This window comes from Pezoporus wallicus, unplaced genomic scaffold, assembly GCF_028554395.1.
Source record: "Pezoporus wallicus isolate ANWC-B61680 ecotype Strahan unplaced genomic scaffold, APGP_CSIRO_Pwel_v1 scaffold_13239, whole genome shotgun sequence".
In the NCBI taxonomy this organism is placed as follows: Eukaryota; Metazoa; Chordata; class Aves; order Psittaciformes; family Psittacidae; genus Pezoporus; species Pezoporus wallicus.
In genome coordinates this window covers 6,543,512-6,565,661 of record NW_026642052.1, presented here as the reverse complement: position 1 = coordinate 6,565,661, position 22,150 = coordinate 6,543,512, and the positions used below count along the sequence as shown (strand labels likewise).

Here is a 22,150-nt window from a genome sequence, read left to right as displayed (position 1 = left end):
TTTCCTTGCCTAATTCCCTGTAACCTCTCACTTCTGGCTATTCTATCCTCACTTGTAGCCAGGAGTGTGAAGACACAAAATAAAACACAGAGCTGATACGGAGTTATGAGTTTAATCACAGCTTTCAGGCAAGGTTCTCCAGAGTATTCCCACTCTGCTGTGCCCATTTATGTGTTCAGATTTGTCTTCTTACTAGTTATGTCAAGTGATCGTCCCTCAGCCTGCCTCTCATGAAAGGCTCACTCCCATGAATGTTTATGGCATGCCTCATTTCCTGCACCCAAACTCTGAACAAATACAGGGGTGAGTGCTATCTTCATTTTAACATTACTGGTGTTAGGAATATGTACCAAAGCAGCCCTAGAAGCACAGGTGGAATAGAAGATCTGACCTTTCTGACGAGGTCCCTAATCACAGGGCTAAGGAGCAAATAAAGCTCCCATTTCCTCAGTGACCCTTGGATTCACAACTTCTCCTCTGCAGCGCGGCACAGCTTTAGCCGAGGAGTAGAGAATGTCCTTTGCGCAGAGAAGGCCATAGTCTGGTTGGTCAGGGCACCTTCCTGAGCAGCTCCAACTCCCTCAGGCTCAGGGTAGCTCTTAACCTGCATATTAAACTCCCCTGGACACCTGCTATTTATAAAAGGCTATCAAGCTCTTGGATGTGGAAGGCTGCAGCTATTCAAATCATATTTTACAAGGACAGAGTGCTTAAAAATAAAGGAGGTGCAGAGAACATCATAAACCTCTCAAAAGTGGGGTACATGAATGTGTTTCAAGCACTGCTGGCCTTGATCATAGGTGAAAATATTCACTGTAGAAGAATTCAAAACTCAAAAAAGTGAATTTTTAAGTGTACATACATGATAATCAGAGCTGAAATGTTGGCAGTCCTGTCCAGGCTTTTGGATGAGTCTCAGCCCAGTTATGCAGTCTCAAAACTCCTTATTAAGTTCTAGCAATTAATTATTACAGCAAAAAATAATTGGGTAAGAAGTGGCTGTATAACTCCAATAAGGGCATGAATTTGTGCAATGTATAACCAGGATGACAAAAGCATTATAAAAAATACACATTTGTTCTGTCTGATGGGAATGGTTTGTATGAATGGAAGAACTAAGAAAGTCCCTTACCTGAAGAGGGGCAGAATCTGTACGTAATTCAGAAGTCCTGTCTTCCAACCTACCCAATGTGGCCCTAGATCTGTGCATCTCCGTGGCAGAAAGGGCAGCTGCCGAGGGCAGCTTGGGGCTCACACCATCAGACAGTCAGCCAGACAGTCTTTAGAGCTATCTTCATTAACCAGCAAATATCAGCCTCGCACATGACGCACCATATGGTTCTCCATGACTGCACGTACAGCTGTCTTGGGTTTGAGGAAAGCTTTATCTGACACCCTCCTGCAAATGATTCAAGGGTTACTCCAGGATAAAATGGCAATTGCTCAAGAAAACCAAACACTACATATGGATACCCACATATATTCATTTCTGTGGTTCCTTTGCTGACTGGGTGATAGACTGCCTTTCCGGCTGCTAAATTGCTATCAGAGGTGGCATTTCTTTATAAAACACCCTTTAGTTTGATGGAAAGAGAATTATTTTAATTGTTAATTGACACCATCCACCAAACTAAGACAAAACGAATGCAGAGAGGCTGAAGCTCAACCAAACACAGGCAGCACCATTGAACAACAGTGGAGCAGGATGTAGCCTGTGTTAGCAACAGATACCCAACTGCAGGGACTCAGCTGCTTTGGAAAGACTGGAAAGATCCATGCCATTAAATTTCTGTTCATAAAAATTTATTGTTTATGGATGTCTTTCCAAGTGAGTAGGCTGTTGGCTGTACACGTTTCCTGACCTATACAAGCCCTCTGACGCTAATGGTAACAAAATATAGCCAGTAACTTTCTGAAATTAAAGGTCTGATTCAGAACAAACAAATAGCTTGACTACTTAAACTGCTGAGGTAGCATAAGAGCGCTAACCAGAATGGGCAATTTATCCTGAAAAGCCAAAACATTTATTTTCATTAGCAGAAAAGCCTTTCTTTCATGCATTCAGAAATGCATCAGAAAGGCCAGAAGGTTAAGTTAGGGACTTCAGCAGCACAGCTAAAGGTTTTAATGCTCATCCTAAACCTCCAGCATGTGCTGCCATGGTGGAGACCAGATGCTACCTTTGAGCAACTCATGTTTGCTCAATTTCTGGTTTTCAAGTATACAGGCACTGGGGAACCAGCTATCTCAGGGTGCAATTCAAAAGACAGGCTAAGTTTATCTAGCAGTCACCTGCAGTTAAAATGGGGTGTCTGCCCCCAGAATCCTGTCCTACCACTTCTGGTCCTTCCACTCACAGGACACCTCTGTGGGCAGAATCAGACACTGACCCAGCACAAACTCACCCTACAAAAGTACCATCTTTCTTCTGCTAAATGAACGAGCTGAAAGAGTCACCAGAAGACCCAGGGCGCACCAAAGGTGGTGCAAAGGACCACAGCAGGGAGCAGGGATGGAGGGACTCCCTGCAGCAGGAGGGATGTGGCATGTGCAGGGCTGTGGCCCCTGGCCAGGGAGGTGCTCACCCATGCCAGGCAGGAGGTTAGAATGTCTGAATGTGTTGAATATGTTGCCACCCACTGGCATAACCACCTTCTTCTGTGCAGGCTGCCAAGCCCACACCAAGTGTCAGTGGCATATGCTGGGCTGTACAAGATGCTGCAGTTCATGGCCATAAACATGGGCAAAGGCAGCGATGCTGCTTGCTGAGACCGGGAGTGCAGTAACTTGCCTGGATAGTGGGATCTGATTTAGGGTTGCAGGACATTTTTTAAAGAGCGATCAGAGTCCATGAGACTTTGTTCTAGGTTTTTATTTGAGTGCCTCAAGCAGAAGGTGCTAAAAACTTATGGTCCCTTTCCAGGGTGGTGTGGCTCTCAGCATCCCTTCTCTGTGGCAGAGACGGAGGCTGCCCAGCCTGGTTGCTGGGCATTGCACTGGGAGAAAGGACTTGGAAACTCTGCTCCTTCCTACCCCACTGCTCTCATGGCAAAGCTTGATGCCTGAGTAAAGGCACAGTGTGGATAGAGGGAAGGTGCTGAAGCAGCCCAGAACTGGCTGGTGGGATGGTGTGGATTCAGCCAGGCCACAGGGACAACAGCCTGCATGCTGGGCCAGATGGCGTTAGTGGAAGAAGTGTGGGAAGGGGAGGAGAGGAGTGCTAATGCTTTCCTTGCGGCTGCTGGGAGCAAGCGCCTCTGCAGCTCCCCTACCCAGGGATGGGCGACAGCCCCTGCCAGAGGCTGAATCCCCCCTCTCCATCCTCCCCCAGCCCTCAGGATCATACTTGGAAATGAAGGTGCAAATGTAATGTGAAGAGCAGCGAGGAATTCGGAAAATCCTGTGATGCGGCAGATGTTGGAGTGGTAACAAGCCCAGAAGGCTGCAAAGACCATCACGCCATGCCCTGTTCCCAGCTAAGGCAGGGGCTGTTTAACTAGCTCACTGCAGCAAGTAAGAGAGCATGCAGCCTTAGATGAAAAAACGTCTGTAATTTTGGATATGGAAGCCTAAAGGGAAAAATGCAGTCTTATATATCCTTATTTTTTTACAAGAGTTGTGTGTGTGTTTCTTAACCAATTGCTAATTTGGTCCATCTATAGCAAATAAACAGATCACTATTCTGGCATCTGTGTTTAATTACAGAGTTGTTGCTTTTTAATGACGAAAAATGAGGATATCCTTTCTCTGTCTTGTGTGACCTGTTTTCTATAAGGTTTCTATTTTAAAAATTTCCAAACATCTTTCTTTTCTGGTTCCAAAACGTCCCTGTTCTCCACCCCGTTTTTTTTCTGGACAGCATTTTAACTCCACAGTAACTAACTGTGCTGTGAATGTATTTATCCTTGCAGATACAAGAGAGACCTCTAATTTCCATAGTGTTGTTTTCCAGAGTTTCTTGGAGTTTCCCAGGTGACTCCAGGCAAACAACCCAGGAGTAATAGTGCTGCAAGGCAAAATAATTACATCATTAGGAACTGCTAAGAAATCACAGGCTCAGTCTCTTTTTGCACTCATTCTCTTTGTGCCTCTTTGCTGCATTTAAGAGGGCTCATTAAGGGTTGCTCTGCCAGGGCAGAAGTACCTGAGTGGGTTCACATGTATGGGGCTCATCTCCGAGAGACAGAATTACTTTGGTTCCCAAATGGCCCCAGACGCAGAAAGCATGACCATAGCTTTAATTATCATGCTTTGATACCCTCTCTGCTGCTAAAAGCCTGTCCTTAGAGTGAGAATGGAGCACCTGAAAATCTGAATGATTTTTACAGGATATTTTTCCTATTTTTAAGCAGATATTTCTCTCCACTTTCTACATCTCTTTTAAAGAACCTTCAAAATTACTCCTCGCAAAAAGTGAGGGTGAAATGTTTTTCTCACCCATGTTAAACCTCTGCAGAGGTCCTCAGATGCTGTGAAGGGGACACATTTAAGAACACATGGTGTCACTGAACTCACAGGACTGTAGAAAGGGAGAGGCCAAAAGAGGCAGGGAGGGATCCGTGTGTGTCAGAGCTGCTTTTGTGCTGCAGAGTCCCTGGTGTGAAAGCAGAATCAGAGAGGAGCAGAAGCAGTGAACCCCGCCTGGATGGGATGTTCCTCTGCCCATGTCCATCTGATGGTGAAGCCAGTGGGGAGATCCCCACCAGCATCAGGGGGATGCAAGACAGAGGGGGAAAAGGACATCCTGCTGTGCACAGATGTGTGTTCCCCCCGGATCTGCTCAGTCATCCAGAGCCAGCACCACAGTGGGTATCATCTGACACTACTTCCCATCACACTGAAGGACAGGCTGCCCTCACGTCCCCTCCTGATGTCAGAGTTGAGCACAAGGAGAAATGGGAACATAGTGGGGATGAGGTGTCAAATGAGTTGGAAAATAACTTCCTAAGAAAGATAATTTCTTTCTTATAGCTTCTTGGTTAAAATTAGTATTTTTTCCCCTCTAACTCGACACAAAACCATGATTACAGCTTAATGAGCAGAGGAATTCTATGTGTTTTGCAAGCCACCCCAAGAAAGGGAGCACGTCTTGCCCTTTCCCCTTGTATGCTGGTACACAATTGGGATAACTCTCTATTTGAACACTTCCCTCTATCTTCCACATAAGCCAAACTACTCTTTCCCTCTCTCTGTTAGAACTTGTGTATGGTTTTCACCCACAAACAAGGAATCTGTTGTTTTCAAACATCCTAATTTGACACCTTTCAGTATTGGGTTAAAAAGTCTAGAATATGGTTTTGCAGCTCTTGTCTTGTTATGATTTGGCTGCCAGTTGGATGAACAGTTGGCTAGGCTGCTCCGAAATACTTAATTTGCTTTTCTCCATTTTCAAGCTAAAAACAAAAGTAAAAGTTGAGGAAAAGCTGCTTTGAGTTGGAAAGAAATAATTACATTTTTGAACACTGATATTAAAAGATAATGAAATGAAAAAAAATATGACTGTTGTGAAATGCAAGGGCAACTCCTTCCTCCACTTCAGAAGATCTGAATGCATCCCTCCTTCCAGGAAAACATCCTCATGTCCAGCTGTGAGAATATTCTTGGGTGGATCCTCTGAGTCTCACTGACATAAGTTCAGCTTTACACAGGGTAGGTAAATGCTTTCTGCACTGAGGACTGTTGTATCACAGGGAGGGTGAGAGCGCTCCCCAGTGTTGGGGGAGGCTCCACTTCCCAGTCACTCTTCCTGTGATTCAAAGCAGTCTCAGCATGAATTCACAGATTCTCACCTGCTGCTTCAAAATCGTTCTATTTCAAGGCTAAGTGGTTTCTTGCCCTGCCCCCTCCCCAGAGAAGAGCAAAGGAAACGATATTCCACTCAGCTCTGGTCCAGATGATGTCTTTTAGATTAGCAACTGATTTTAATCCTTTAGGAAAAAAGAAAAAAGTTTATGCAAAAGCAACATTTGCTATCATCACAGTTGAATTCCATGGGCAGAAATGATGGAATCAGTGCTCCCAAATTGCTCACTGAGGGGAATGTCTGGTGCTGAGCAATGAAGGAAAGGCCCTCCTTGCTCAAAGGTGTTGCATCAGAGAGGTTGATGTGCTCGGAGAATGAGGGCTGTGGGGATACAGGGGTGTGGGGATTTTGGGATAGGGGGAAGAGGAGATGCAAGGATATAGAGATACGGAGATGCTGGGATATGGGAAAGTATGGACATGAGGATACAGGGGTGCAGGGATGTGAGGAGGTGAGAGACGGTTTCCTGGCAGACAGGAGGGCAGGCTTCCTCACAGCTCCACAGATACATCTGCCCTGTGTGCCTGACAGTGACTCCAGTTCCCTCTGCAGCATCAGTCCCCACAACAGTCATCCAACCAAACTTCCCTTCAAGTGGATTAGAGCCAACACCATTAGGAAAGACAGCAGAAAACTGGCTGTGCTCATAGCTGCTCTTTGCTGCCCCAGAGGAGATGGGTTCAGGAACACGCCCGGGCTCCATCCTTAAGGAAACTGGTAGAGACCTGTGGGCACAGCTCTGACTGCCCAGCCCTGCCTCTCTGGGGACCTGGTGTCTGGACTGAAGCCCTCTGAGTGCCTAGGTGCTCTGTTTGCTGCCCAGATGCAAAGAACTCATTACAAGGCTTGAAATGTAAAGGCCTCTGGGATGTCCCTGCAGGGGGAACAAGGCAAACCAGGTGGAATTTTTTCCCCCCTAAAACATGTCAAACCTTCCCATCACCTGGAGGCGAGATGCAAGAAGCTCCCAGTCCCAGGAAGGCAAAGGTTTACTCTTTTTCTGCCTCCTATTGCCCTCTCGTGGCACTTTTGGAAATACCATCATAATCCTTGTTCTGGGGTTGCCATTTAGCGCCCCCCCCCCTTGCTTTTATTCTTTATACTCTTACTGTTTGCCTCTAATGTGTTTGACTGCACTGCCAGCTTGCATGACTTCAGACTGGTAAGCTAAAACATAACTGCATGGTTACCCAGCTCTTCTAAAAGCTCCTTCTTCATATGTAGGTATTTTGGTACTAGTGTTTCACTCACCTAACCTACAGAAAATGTTGCAACTGTACCAAATCCAACCAGCTCAGATATGCTTCTGAGGGTTTTGCACACCCTTTAGGGCATTCTTTGGACAGCATATTGCAGTGGACAGGTTTCAGCATTCCCCTTGCCTTTTATACAAACAGACAGCATCAGTTGGTTTACATTCCAAAGAACAAGTTTTTGCCCAAGAAAGGTTGTTTCCTAAAGCCAGGACAACAATGAACTGGTTGCTCCAGTACATCAGTGAAAATGGATACAGCTGAACTGCCCTGCAACAAGCTTGGCATTATGGTTTCTTGGCATAACTTCTGTGCATTTGAAAGGACCAAGACTAGTAGGCAACTCCACCAAAAAAAAAGAGGCAAGCCTCTTTTTTGTAGGGTTGTAACTTAAAGTTTAGAGATATTTCACATCAAAAAAATGTCCCCCTCACCCATACTTCACCTGAATTTGGAAAACATTCTCTTATTTTTTTGTAAACTTGACTAAACTTGGTTAATATCCCCAAAACCACCAGACCACCCACAGCTTTCACTGGTGTAAGGGTTTGCTGTAGGAAGACCGGATGCAGAGTGTCATGGTGAGTCTGTGGACCCACCACGTGGAATGGCAATGACTGGCTGAGAAAGAAAGGGAGAGCTACAGCCTCCCAGTTTTATGGCCCTCCTCCGTGTCATGCAGTGCACGAACTCTTTTACCTCCCATTAAAAAAGGTATCTTGGCTGTCAAGTATTCATCTCACCAGCCCTTCCAGCCAGCTGGAATCTGAGGATGATGTTCCCTTTGCTCCCTCTGCACGTAGCATTTCTCCTGCTGGAAGAGGACAAAAAGCCTTCCGTAAGTCATTGTGATGAGACCTGGTCTCTATCACATAGGAAACTTCAGTGCTAACTGCACTAATGGTCCTAAAAAGCAGTAACCCAATAAACCAGCTGGCATGAGGTCCTCTCTTTCTGCATCCAGACAGCAGCTAACAGCCATGTTACTTTGACGCACCACCACCATATTCTGCTTTCATGGCTGCACAGCAGATCTGCTCTGTAAATAACACAAGATGGAAGAGCATCAAAAGGACGATTTCCAGCTGGGGTTCCGGTCTGAAGCACTCAATTCAGCTCTTCCCAAGCTCTGTGGAGCTCTTTCATAGAGTTTGAAAAACAATCGTTTCATTCCTTCTGTGAGGGTTCAGACCTAACGAACAAAAAGCAAAGCAAACCAGGATGAAACAGAAAAGCAAGTTCAAATCTGAGCCCTGCTTTCTGCCAGCACTGAAGTGAGACAAGACCAAAGCCAGCCTGTCATTTCTGAGTCTCCTGCTGTTGGCAGTATCTTCCACACTTGCAGACCTTTGGGACTCCCTCAGATTGGAGTGAGAAAAGCACATTATGGTGCCTTTCTGGTGGGAAGCGTTCAACTCCTGTGGCTGTGCAGGAGAGAGGAAGGAACAGGGAGCTCACAAATACCTGCAAGGATCAAGAGGCATCTACTGGGCTGGGAGAAGGAAGCAAGGCAAAGTTGCAGAGGAAGGAAAGGAGAGACTTTAAAAGGGATGTAAGGGATTCAGGGAAAGCAGAAGATCGGAACCCAGGCTCTGAATCCTCTGCTGCAGTAAGAAACCAGAAAGTACATCCACTGTCAGCATTAGCCACGGAAATTAATTCCTCATTATGGACATGAATATGCCAACTGAACTAGCTGAAGGATGGTGCTGAGTGCGTCCTGGGGTGCCCAGGCACCAGCCAGATACACTGCGGTGCCTTGCATATCAGTAAAAGCACAAGGACTTCATCTTTTGGGGATCTGCCTGGGGCTTTGATGGCATTTGAACCACAGGGCCTGGTTCAGAATTTGGAACTGGGAAATTTTATATGGCATCAATGTGAAGATGCCTCTTTTGAGGCATCTACCAACAAGGCAGGAGGAAAGCCAGGGTCTTCAATTGGTTTTCAAAGCCTTTGCACTCCAAGAGGTACATTCTTCTCTCATTTTGTTAACATCTCCAATTTCCTTTTTGGAGATCTGAGATGTTAATTCCCCTGGTATTTTCAGTAGGAGCTGTGTGGCACACCTCCCTCCTACTGCTGAAGGCTAAGATGTAATTTGGCTTGTTTCACTCCAAGAACGGTCTTAGTGTATCACAGAGTGTTCTTTTTATTTTTGGATATACGGTTATGTGAATTCAGTACCTGTTCAAGATCCCTGCCAGCACCCGAAAGTCTCCTGAGTGGGATTAAATACACGTTTTACTTCAGCAATATCAAGCTCCCAGCACTCTATTGCAGTATCTTCTTACAAATATTTGAATCAGTAACATAATACAGAAAATTCAATAATAATCTTATTTGTGGAAGTGAAATTTCATCTTGCTATTATAGCTAATCACTGGAAAAAAACCCTTTAGTTTGACCTCAAGATACATCATTTAAAAAGATCTCTTGAAATGCAGAACAAGACTGTTATCTGCTTTGGGGGATTAAAGCAGTATGATGGAAGAAGCAATGTGGATATCAATTTACCACCCATTTGCAGTAACTGAAAAGCCATTTTTGAGCTACAAAATGGCACTGCTGTGAATCTGGTTAGGACTTTCCATGCACTATAAATAGGGTGAATTAGGTGCTGCTGAGGTTATTTCCATGTAGAAATAGCTCATGGTTAGGCACGGGGAGAGGGGATACGAAGGCTTGAGGGGGGAAGCTGGGGTTGAGCTGCAGAGGAAGGGGACAGGCAGCAGATGCAAAACAAACTCATTTTTACTGGTGTGCAGTAAAAGTCCTTGAGGATGCACTGGAGAAAGCAGTGGAGAAAGCAGTTTTCTGGTGGATTTAGCAGGTTATCCTAACACAATAGGTGAAAAATACAATAGTTGTGGAACTATTTTATGCTCTTTATCTGAAACATAGAATTTGTAAAAATACAGCTATTTTAGCACTTAGCTTAAAATAGCACTGTCATTAATTTGCACATGTAAAAGCCATTCAGTTAAAAGTTATACAAAATACACCCCAAATACATCCTCTATCCATCCCTGAATGCTTTTTTAATGATAGTGAAAACATTGTTCCAATACCTTTAATTTCTGCAGCTGACAGGCTATTTTACGTTCCAAATAAGTAAATCAAAACTAGAAGAGCATTGCACAGAGGTGAGAGCTTGGATTTTACAGCAGCAGCAGCAGCCTGAGCTGTGTGGCATGACTGCAGTCACCCTGCATCTGCAGAGTTAAAAGCAGCTGAGAGCCTCAGAAAATTTAAGCATGTTGTTTTTATTGTGGATCACTCTTTTGTTTAGCCTTTGAAGCGGATGTTACTCGAGCAAAAAGGCAGGCATTTGTCAAAAAAGGTGCCAGATTTTCAGCAGCAGATGTGCAGACCTGTGCTGTGCATTTCATTTTGGTATCCAGGGTTTATAGCAACTGCTTTGGTCGGACATGCCTGGAATATGTGATCGAACTGTTTGCAGTCCCAATTTAAATGTATTTTGTGTCATTCGTTTGTCTCTCTCACTCATCCGGTCATTTGGAAAGCTCTTATTTGCACATTTACAAGTAATTTAAGGGGTTTTTTCCTTGTCTATGAGCTCCAGAAAACAGATCTGATTATTGCTGCTTGCATTTGATTTAGGCTGTGATTACAATGAGAGCACATCCAAACATTCAAAATTCATGAATTCAGCTTTTCCCAACCCCAAATGATAAAATGTTAAATACAATAAATGTGCGAGTCTTCATTTTTCTTCTAGCTTTTGAGTCTTTTGGATGAAATCAGCCCACATTTTCAACCTTTTCTGTGTAGCCAAGAGAGTTAAAGGTTTCCTATCTCCCAGCCCAATTTGTTCTCAGTTTTTCAAGCACGAATGCACACGGTAAAGAATAGGCCAGTCAAAAAGTTGCTAAGAATCTTTGTGCACCATCTGCAATCTCCAAGTAGTGCAGCAAAATAACCCTATAAAACTGTTACTAAATCACAGCAGATTAGAAGCTGTGTTAAAAATATTCACATCCCAAAGCCAAACACACTAAACTCACTGTTTGGGCAGAGAAATTTTTGGCATCTTTACTGAAAAGCAGCTTTGCTACGCAAAAAAAAGGGCGAGAGAAAAAGGAAACTAATTTCCCTGTTGGATTCTTTCCTGCTTGTTGGAAAATTATGAGGATGTGCCTTGCAGGTGTAGCTAAAGCTTTGGTAAATGAAACTAACTGTTGGGTTAAAGCAAATTCATTCTGCACAAACAGGAACTGCAGCAGTTTCTGTGTCTGTCTCACAAACCCAAAATGGGAGAACAAAAAATATTGTCTCAGAAACCCAAAATGGGAGCACACCATGTTCGCACATGAAAGCTTGGAAATGCTGCATCCCATGGAAAGATGTGAGCACAGTGTGGGGCTGGAGGATGGCACGAGGACAGAGGGGGGCATAAAATACCCCAATTTATTCTTACTCTTCAAAGGGGTCTTTTAATAAAAACATAATTTAGGGGACTGAGGATGAGCTTTAAAACAGACAGGCTGTTGAATCCTGAGACATTTCCACCCACTCTGTTTTCACTGCATAAATCAAAGCCTGCCTTTTTTCAGCAGCGGTATTGTAGCAACATCTAGGAGGAGTTCAGATCAGTGATTGAGTTGTCTTTGAGCTAGCTGCTCTGAAAAATAGAGTAAAACTCTCCGGAGTGGAAAGTTCATGTGCTGTGTGCCTGGTTCAATAGGTGGCATCCAGAGCTGCAGGTATAGCTGCAGCGCCCGTTATACCAAAAGAAAACTGATTCATCTGCAGCTCGAGCAGGGAAGAGACCAGGGAACAAACAGCACACTCATCACCAAGTTAGAGTGGCTATAATAATCTGTAGATAAAAAAAAATCTATGGAAAAAGTGTGTGTGTATCAACAGCACAGAATAAAATTGAAATGTGGGCTCTCTGTAAATGCGAAGCAAGACTGTTGGCTTGTAACTGGCTGGTAGGGCAGCTGGCACTTCTCAGGGACCATTGCAGCAGCATCAAGGTTTTGAGGAGGAGGCACAGCACAGCCATGCAGTGATGACACGGGGCTGTTCCCCCCTTCCTTCTGAAACAGGAGAAGCTGCCTGGGGAAAATACAAAGGTATTTGAGAGAGAAAAGTGAATACATGGTAAGGAAGGCCAGCACTGTTGCAGGACCAGTGTTGTGAGGAGGGCATTGTGGGGAGAGCATCCAAGACTGCCTGCACTGTAAGGGATGTGGTGGCTCTCCATGGCAGAGGAGATGCATCTGGTTTATCTCTGGGGAAAGGACCCCTACCTGCGCTAGCCGGCAGAGCTGCACAGAGGCTGCGTGTCCTGGCCATTCACCCAAAGGCCTCACAGGAGACCTGCCCTCTGTGGCTGTTGGGACAGGAGCTCCTCACCCCCGCACCCCTTTATATCTGCTCTTCTCCCACTTTCCTAGGCCTTTCCTCACTATTTGCCATACACCTGCACTCTCACCTCTTCCTCCTGTCTTCCCCTGACTCCCCATACCTTTGGGCTTACTGAGCATCTCCTGAAGTGTAAATCAAGGAGTTGTCTTTCCTGCTCAGGTTGACAGCTTCATTTCTACCCCTGCTGAAAATCACAAAACAGCAGCCATCGGGGAAAAAATGGCAATGAGGATGGTATAGCAAATAAGTCGCTGTTTCTTTTTACTCAGTCATCAGAAACAGAGAAGAGGAGCTCTAATAGCACTTTCCTACAGGGTTTATGACCACAAGATATCACCAAAGATAGAAGCTTGGGAGATGAGAGTTTACTGATCCCACATCAACATGGGCAGATACTGTATTCATGGTTATCCCTATATGAATCCCTATAGGAGCAAGGATTGAGACTGCTGACCTTCTTAGATGAGCACATACATCTTGTTAGCTGACAGGAGAGCAAATATATTCTCTCTGTATGCAACAAATACCATTCTTCCCGCTATGGAATAACTGGTGTTGCCTTCTGGAGCACCTCGTCTGGGCTGCTCAGTGAAGCAAGATGCCTGAACACCCATCATGCTGCACTAGCACAATAGCTTCTTGTTCTGAGTCTATCCTTGTCTTCAGAGGAAAACTTTGTTGACAAGTCCATGTTTCTTCAAACAGATTAATTACTCTGTAACATAACCCAGGGACATCTTTCTCTCAATAGACTACAAGATGTGTATCTCTGTCTGAACCCAAGATGAAGGACTTCTGTAAAACAGAAGGAGAAATAAACTGTAGCACAGCCAACAGAAATGAGCTTCTGAAATGTTTATGGATATCTTGAGTGCTAGAGGTATTTTCTTTGCAAGAGCAAGTAACTCAGGAACTGTAAGATGAATTACATGGTGAACTCTGGCAGTTAGTATGTTTGTAGTATCTGTACTTGTGTTGTAGCTAAATTAATTGAGGCAACTGTATGATATGAGCAAGGATCTCAGGAATTATTCAGAAGTGACATTTCTTTCTAATGCTCAGATACTAGCAATGCATAATTTGTTCTTTCAAGGTCTGTGCTATCTTCTTCTCTGCCCAGTGCTTACAAAAGTGACTGTAATGGTGCAAAATAAACAAAAGGGATGGATAACACTAATCTAATCAGAACTTCAATGGCATCACTTGACTCTTAAAAGACTTTGGTGAAGAGCTGAGGGCTCGTCCTCTTCTCTTCTCTTCTCTTCTCTTCTCTTCTCTTCTCTTCTCTTCTCTTCTCTTCTCTTCTCTTATCTTCTCTTCTCTTCTCTTCTCTTCTTTCTCCTCTTCTCCCTTCCTCTTCCTCTTCCTCTTCCTCTTCCTCTTCCTCTTCCTCTTCCTCTTCCCCTTCCCCTTCCTCTTCCTCTTCCAATTCCAATTCCTATTCTCTCTTTCCTCCTTCCTAAAAGCCATCATCTTCTCAGACCTGCCAGCAGAACTGCATGTGCTTGCTACCTCGCAACACATGTGTTACAAAAGCTCTAGTGCTAAAGGTCACCCACCTACATCCTCCTGCTGTGAGCAGATCAGTGGCTGGGAGATCTGAGGATGAGCAGCCACCCTGCAGCCAGCTTGGCCCTGGCCTGGGCACTATGGCTTTTGGAGGCACAGACGCTCCTCTGCTGCTCTGCATGGTGAAGGTCCCTCACCAGCAGCAGCACTGGGACCAACTGCACCGTTCTGGACCAACTGCCACATGCCTGGGAGGTGGCTGGATGTGGTTAGGTAGCAAACCCATGCTGGTCTGGGGCCGTCAGCTGGTGACAGCCAGGAGGGTGAACAGGAAAGGTCAGGAGTTTGTGTCATGACGCACAATTGCATTTCCTCTCTAGGGAAGTGAGGGCAGTCAAAAAAAGAGATTTCCCAAATAGCCTGCTCATTAGCAGTGCTCTGGGGAAGCCACAGATGCAGTCTCAAGATAGTGAGCTCATGAAGAGTCACTACAGGGTGAGCATCAGGTACAAGGTGAGAGTGTGTGTGTGTGTGTATGGCTGGAGCTGGGCACCGCTCTCTGTTCTCAGCTGTCATGTGCCCAAAGCCAGCTTTGTGAGAGGATGCTTGGCCCCCCACCAGCTCTTGCCTATACAAACCTCTTTGTGTGGTGGTGGTCTGACACTGCCCAGCACAGGGCAGGCTTTCTTGCTGCAAAAAGAAGATGCTGAAATACTGGGGTTCATGATGAATGATAGAATGGTTCGGGTTGGAAAGGACCTTAAGACCATCTAGTTCCACCCCCCCTGCCATAGGCATGAAAGTTTCCCATCCAGGTATGGAGATGCAACCCAACCTATAGCAGCAAACTGAAGGAAATCTGCTTTTCTCTGCACTGGAATTTTTCTGAGCTAGAGATTTTGTGGTTTTTTTGGTTTTGTTTTTTTTTTTATAACCAGACAGATATCAGTAACCTACATCTCACTAAAGAAAGGCTTTATCTTCTCTTTTAAAAGGTTCTGTATATTTTTATCCAGGGGCTAAAGTAGGCAGAAGGGAAACATTGGAAACAGCAAAAGAGAGAACAGGCAGTTCTGGGAAAGTGCTACAAGAGCTCTCTTTCAGCTCTAACATTATTACCGTTTTTTTCCCTGCCCTTTTGCTTCTGCACCCGGCTGCCTGACTCCATCTCTCTTTGGTTTATTTCACCAGAAATAAAAGCTGTCACAATATTTCCTCTCCAAGTGCCACTGTGTGTTAGGTTCCAGCTCCTGACATGTGCATGAAAGACCAGCTCCATCGGATGCATGTGAAAATGGAAGCTTTAAAATGGCTCTGTGTGCCATTGCACACGCTTTGCCGTGCTGCGTCACTGAAGAGCTGTCTTTTCAAAGGTTCACTTTCAAAAGGAGAGACTGATCCTGGTGGTGACACACTTAAAACTGCTGAGTGATCTTTTCAGGAGCCAGGCAGGGAATGCTGCCTGCAACCTGCCTCCGCAGGGCAGGCCAAGGAGCTGAACTTCATCCTTCAAACACTGCGTCACATCACCAGTATCTTCACTGAATTCGGTTTTCAAACACTTTTCCTTTACTTACTTTAATCCCTTTCTTGGGGGCAAAGTCAAATCTTCCTTCCCTGGCTTTGATCTCAGCTCCTGACACTGCCTTTCCAGAGCATTAGCTGGGAAACAGGAGCAAAGACAGAGAGAGATGATAACCCTGTGATCGGGAGCTGGACCAATCTGGGTTTTCTTGCAAGTTTGTGCCCTGCAGCCCTGCACTGCTTTCTGTGTACATTACTTTCTGCATCTACAAAAGCTTTTTAGTCTTGCATGAAATGTAATGTGAAAAAGAGTGATTAATTTTGGTTAGTATGAGCCTACAGAACAGGCTATTTTACTGGGGATCACAGAATCATTAGGGTTGGAAGGGACCTCTGGAGATCAGAATGGTGATACGGTGAGCTGCAGGCACCATTTATTCATCTTGGCCCATTTACTTTTCAGTTTTAGCAGTTCCTTCAGCTTTGATTGCACTTAAAGATTTTTCTAGGCAGCAGATTATATGTTCTATACAGACTGACAGGTCTGTAGTTCTGGCCAATGCATCGTTCCTGCTACAGAAGAGCCGTGACAGAGATGTCACAAATGCTGATGGCCAACATTGGGATGGACCCTGCTCTCACCATAGATGGGGGATTTTGTCCTTGGTTTCAGCAAACCCCAGCTGACATGGCATGCGGAACCAGAATACATACAGTGCCTTTTCTTAATACTGCCATTTGAGTCTGTGGTTCTATAGTGACAGAAGAAATAAAAATGCTATAATAGCATTGTACAGCATATAATAGCATATGACAGCATAGGGCAAGGCCGGACAGGGCTATTTCTCTGTCCACCAGGAGATGGCAGTGAATATGCTGAGTATGGGGTTCTTTTCCCCCGTTATTTCACTTGCACACACTCCCTGAAGGATAACGGGTCCTTTGAGGACAGCTGAGCTGTAACGCTTTCAGTTCTGCTTAATTTTCTGTTCCTGTTGCTTACGTTTACATCGTCTCCATCCCTCCTTCCTCAGCACAAACCCCCCTGCACCCAGCGTCTACTACTAACCTTTCCAATGCCAGTGGCTCATCCCTACAGAGGTGCAAAGCAATGTCACGGACACTGAACAGCAATAACTGGGATGGCAGAAAAAGGGGGTACACATTGTGGAGCTGGCAGGCAGTGTGTGTGCACAGCCTTGATGGGGGTGCTTTCCTGACCATGCTTGCTTCAAAGGAAAATGCTTCCTTGTGGCAAAACTGGATTGACATTTAGCTTCTAGATTGCAGCCCTGACGTTCTCAGCTGGACAGAGGATGACAGGAGATGCATCTCCTTGTCTGTATCAAGCTCATGTGCCTTTGGGCCATACAACTCACAGCACTCTGAGTCTCCTGCTGAGGACTCTGACATTTTCTGATGCCATGTCTCCCGTCAGAGGGCTTCCCAAAAGGGTACATTAACATATGAAGTCCCATAGACTTTGAGAGGACGAAAGGAGACAATAACTCAGAAAGGGATAGTTGTCCGGACCTGCCCTGCCAACAATGCTCATGGAGCAGAGACCGTGTGCTCTCCCTTCTCTCACCATTTTGGAGTAGACCCTCAGGAGTTTTGTGCCTTCTGCACTTGGAGACGACAGGCAGATGGGGCTGTTCAATGAACTGCAAATAGATTCAAATGCCACAGCTGAAAAGATGGACTGTTTTGGGGGGGGGAAGAGGGGGGTAGTGCCATAAATACAGAGACTTTAAGTCCTGGTTTCATGCAGTGCTCCAAGAACTTTCTCAGGGATACCTGAAATGCCCCAGTTTTCCATTGCTCCTATAAAAACATATTTCTAAATAATTACAGAGTGTTAAAAATGGATTGCTGTACCCAGGGGAATTTGCTCTTTGTTTGCCAGGAACAAATAGGCCAAGAGAATGAGTGCTCAGCATCACGAGTGGTGTTTGAAGGAAAGAGCAAAGTCAAAAGCCTGTAGACATCACCAGAGATGCTCTTTTTTCAAAGCGAATTTTTATTACATGCTGTCAGGAAAAACTCCTGCAAGTCGCGCTCCTAGGGGCTTGGGGATAAGCAGGCATCTCCTCATCTGAGAGTAGCGCACATGCTGCTGCTGACCCAGAGGAATCTCACTATTCTTTTTTGAAGTGACCTCTTCAAAACTATTCCTTTGCTTCTTAAGATGTTGCTTCCAAACAAGCACCAGGCTTTGATCGCAACAGTCACCTTCACAGCGGTTTGCACTTCAATGGCATTCTTGTGTCTCCTCTGAGAATCCCCAAGCCTTGAGCAAATACAAACCTGGAAATGTTCAAAGCATCCTGATGCCATCAGTACCTCTGCAAATTGTTTTTCACTTTTAGAGTATCCCCCTTGAGTTCTGTGTGCCTGAACAATCTGTTTCCTACTGTAACTGTGGTGTCCAGTGGAAAGAAGGTGAGAGATGGCTTCAATACACTCAGTTTTCCTTAATAAAAGTGGAAAACTGGCCTAAGACCACCCTCCCACACACCCTTTTACACCCTTAGGAGAGGTCCAGGACAAGATGATTCCCCTATGGTTTTGTCAGGCTGAAGTTCCTTACCCACAAGCATGGGTAAGGCTTGCTTGAGCCTGGGACTGGCTGGAGGCTCTACAAGAACAAAGGCAATGAAGTAGCTCCTCAGCAAGACTTATATGAAACATTAAATTTTTAATTAATACACAAACAAACAGATCCCTTTGGGGTGAATTTTGCTGTCATCCCGCTTGCTTCCCAGCTCGATTGCAGTCATGCCCCAGGCAGCAAAGAGCACTGGCTGCGAGACAGCCCTGCCACGCTTTGTTCCAGTTGGAAGTCCACACAGCTCCCTGGTGGTTTCCCTCTCCTCCCATGGGCACTCCTCACCAGGCCCTGCTGAGGAGGGTTTGCTGAGGGCTTGAGGACCCCGTGTGTGGCTGGCAGGAAAATCCCTCTCAGTGGTATCGCAGCCATCTCTGTGCCAGCCTTCGGTGTGCCGCTCACCCAAAGCCACCATCACAGTCACTTTGTAGCATCCTCTTACTTTTCCTGCTCCCCAGACCAAGGCTGTCAGGTCAAAGGTATATTCTACATGTATATATACATGCATACATATATACATAGAAGTGTCCATACTGAGAAACAAGAGAGTTTTCATTCAGTATGTGACTTGGTAAGACCTATAGACCTATAGAGCAGTATAGGCCTATAGACCCCAAAGCTGTTCATGGCATGAGAGAAAGCCAGGTCAAACCCACCCATGTATAAGGAAGAAGTTCTTTACTGTGAGAGTGGTGAGGCACCAGAATGGGTTGCCCAAAGAAGTCGTAAATGCTCCATCCCTGGCAGTGTTCAAGGCAAGGCTGGACAGAACCTTGGGTGACATGGTCTAGGGTAAGGTGTCCCTGCTCATGGCAGGAGGGTTGGAACTAAATGATCTTAAGGTCATTTCCAATCCCAACCATTCTATGATTCTATGTACATTGCCTCCTCAGCAGTGAGCAGTGCAGGTCTCTCCCATCCTCCAGCCTTCCAGCCCATGAATGTATTTTTTTATCAGTTATTCCTGGGTGTCTCATATTCAGGTCAAGGGGTTCCTGAAATCTCTGTGCACACACTAATCTGCACCTAGTATGTGTGCGTACACATACAGGGACTGCAGGGACAAGTGTTTTCCACCGTTTCTATCAACCCTCTTCCTTCTAGTCTCTCTGGTTGTTTGCTACTTCCACTTGCTGTGCCTTGTCTTAAATTAAACTGTAAGCCTGTCCTTGCTGGAGATATCTTTTATTGTGGGTTGTTGAGAGGGGTTTTGCAGAGAAACTGGAGCAGCAGATAGAGCTCTCCAGGCACTACTGAAATAATAATGAAGTAGTTTCACCAAGGTGGGACTGGAGAGTTGTTGTCGGCTGGGTCTGAATTCTGCTTGTCCCTGAAAATTGCTTAGGTAATAAGATAGCTGCTTTAAAATTGCTGGGGGTATCCCACAGGATTCTGCTTTGACTCTGATTTCCATTTGCAGCACATGTTCTGCCATTTGGCCTGCACCATCCACCGGTGTGAGCTAATTTAAGGTTGCTAAACAGATGACACAGAACATACATATTTTATATTTGATCTCTGCACTGGTGAGCTATCTGACTGATGGTTAATCTCAACTTGTAATAGGATTTGCCTACACTCCTCCAAAAGCGAGATATTGGTCTGCTATAAAACAGTAGCTCAGGGAGAAGTGTGCCCAGGGCAAAGGGAGAGAATTAATCCCTATTTTTTTTGCTGCTTGTTTTCACAGATTGCATGTGGTGCTCCGTGCCTCTGCAGGGAATGACAGGATCACCAACCGAGGAGCTTGATTGCCAGCTCCATGGGCATTCCAACACGACAACAAGGTGAGGAGAGGCTCACCATCCAGCCAGGTCTTGGGTGCTCTGCACACATCCTGAGCACGGGCTGAGCTCACTGGCTGGCCAGCCCTGTGCTCCACTTCCTGCCTTTGCTTATGATCATCAGAGTGTTGACTTGGAGGCTGTGTACATTTTGGGGTTTTACTTTGAGTCTGTGCCCACTTCATCAAGGGCAGTGCTCAGAAAGCCAACTATGAGGCACTGCCAATGTGCTGCGCTCAGGGCAAACCCCCCGTTTCCAAAACGATGTGCCTGCTCTGTGCCCTGCTCTGCTGGCTGTCAGTGCACCGCCACCCTGGTGCTTTTTTCCACTTAGTTCCCTTGTGCCAGCTTGGCATCCAGAGGCACAGCAGGAACCGTCCGGGGACCATGCTCTGCAAGGAGCACACTGAGAGCATCCCATCATTATCCACCTTAAGGCAGATAAAGACGGGATGCTCTGCCAGCCCCCACAGAGGAAGACAAGGCTCTGGGCACTGGCAGACGCTCCTCCTAGTACACCCAAGGGAGGCAAGAGGACTACAAAGCCATGGAGACCATAAAATCCAATGCTTCTGATCATACGACAATTTGTATTGACATTTTAACTGCTATGGTCACATAGTGCTTGACCCACATGTGCAAATGAAGGACAGCAAAGAGAAGCCATGAACATGGATGTCCCCAATAAAAATCTGACTCATGCAGCCAAAACCTTCTTGTCCTGCAATAATAGCAGATAAGGACAGCAAAGGTCACAGGCAGAACTAGAGAGTGCCCTGGATTGATGCTGTGTTTTCTAGTTGATGTGGGTTTGAGGTAGGTGTTAATTGCACAGTTTAGAAGGTTTGTCCAGGTTTTTAACAGTGTAATATCGTGCCAGCATGAAGTTTGAGATCTGTTGCTCTTTTCTTGTGAAGGTCAGCAAGTAACTTCTGATGTGTGAGACAAGAGCCAGACAGTGCCAGTAACAGGGCAGTGAGGTCTGAGTCCCATCCCACCTCTCCTGATGTGCTCCCTGCTTCAGTCAAAGGGTAAGGTGCCAGGCGTGGTTGCGCTTAGGTCCTGACTCGTCGCCGTGGCAGTTCCCCAGGGCTGGATGCCTGTTGTACATTAACTAACCTGCACTATGGAAGAAAGGTCATGTATGCAACCTGGGGGGAAAAAGCAACACACCAAAAACCCCATAAGTCACCCATGTTTCAGACCTGAGCTGACTCAGCTTTCCATGGAATTGTGTTTCTGCACTGGGCAGCATCACCCCATAGCATGAAATGTTAGTACAAATGATGCAATTGTGCTACATGCCGACATTTATTAGCAATATCCATGTTACAAGACCTGGATCTGGCTGTTATCCCATCCTTTCTGAATATACTGTCAAGGCAGTTGATCTTAAATTTAGTGCTGTGGCTTTCGGGTTTGCTTTGGCGCAGTATGACATTCAGGATTCCTTTACAGGCAACTGTGCAAAGCAGGAAAATCTACGTGAAATGCTTCCTACTGGAGTAACCATCTGGCCAATATTCATCTTGTTTAGTGAAATACCAAGATATCCATAGAACGCAGGTGTTAATGCAGATCATAAGGCACAAGTGACCGCAGTAATAAACCAACATGCAATGAAATGCAATTAACGCACCTGGTGCTTGGGTTTGAAAAGAGTTTCAGTGCCTTTTTATTTTCCCTGCACACTCATGTGCATTTTAATAGTTGGAACTTCAATCATCACTTCTCAACCAACCCTTTAATAGTATAAATTCCTTTAAAAAGTGAACTGCAATGTTTGCTAGTAAACAGTATTTCATAATTTAGCCAGGAGGAGGGAAAAGAGTGGAAGCACACACGAAACTATATGCTGCTTAGTAGCGTTCTGTGCCATGAAAAAGACTATTGTCCTGTTTCTGTCGGTCTGGTTCTGCTGCTGGCAAAGGTTTGTTTTCAGTCGTGTAATCCTTGTTGATACATTCCTAGTGCTTTTGAACCAGCTGGAACAGGTGAAAAGATCCCAGGGAAGAAAATAAATGATTAAGCTTTCTATCAGTGGCTTTCGCAGTGTGTTTTTCATCTCACCTCTGACCCGCATCAATAACAAACGCATTTTGGTAAAGTTAAATCCCCCCAGGACAACATTTGTTCCAAGCAGACAAAACCAACCCAACACGGGAGATGCAGATTTTGTGTGTGTGTGTCTGTGGGCTCCAGGAAATCCCATTACTTTCCCATGCCTTTTCGGAGCAGAGCTCTCAGCCCATCTCGTTAATCAGCTGGCGAA

At 45.5% G+C, this 22,150-nt stretch overlaps 1 long non-coding RNA gene across 1 annotated transcript; it reads left to right on the top strand.

The window, feature by feature from the left end:
• Nucleotides 1-19,939: 19,939 nt before the first annotated feature.
• LOC130608631 (uncharacterized) lies at nt 19,940-21,915 on the top strand. The gene is made up of 2 exons (XR_008974587.1): nt 19,940-20,005; nt 21,324-21,915. It is a non-coding gene; the product is annotated as an uncharacterized LOC130608631 (long non-coding RNA).
• Nucleotides 21,916-22,150: the final 235 nt, after the last annotated feature.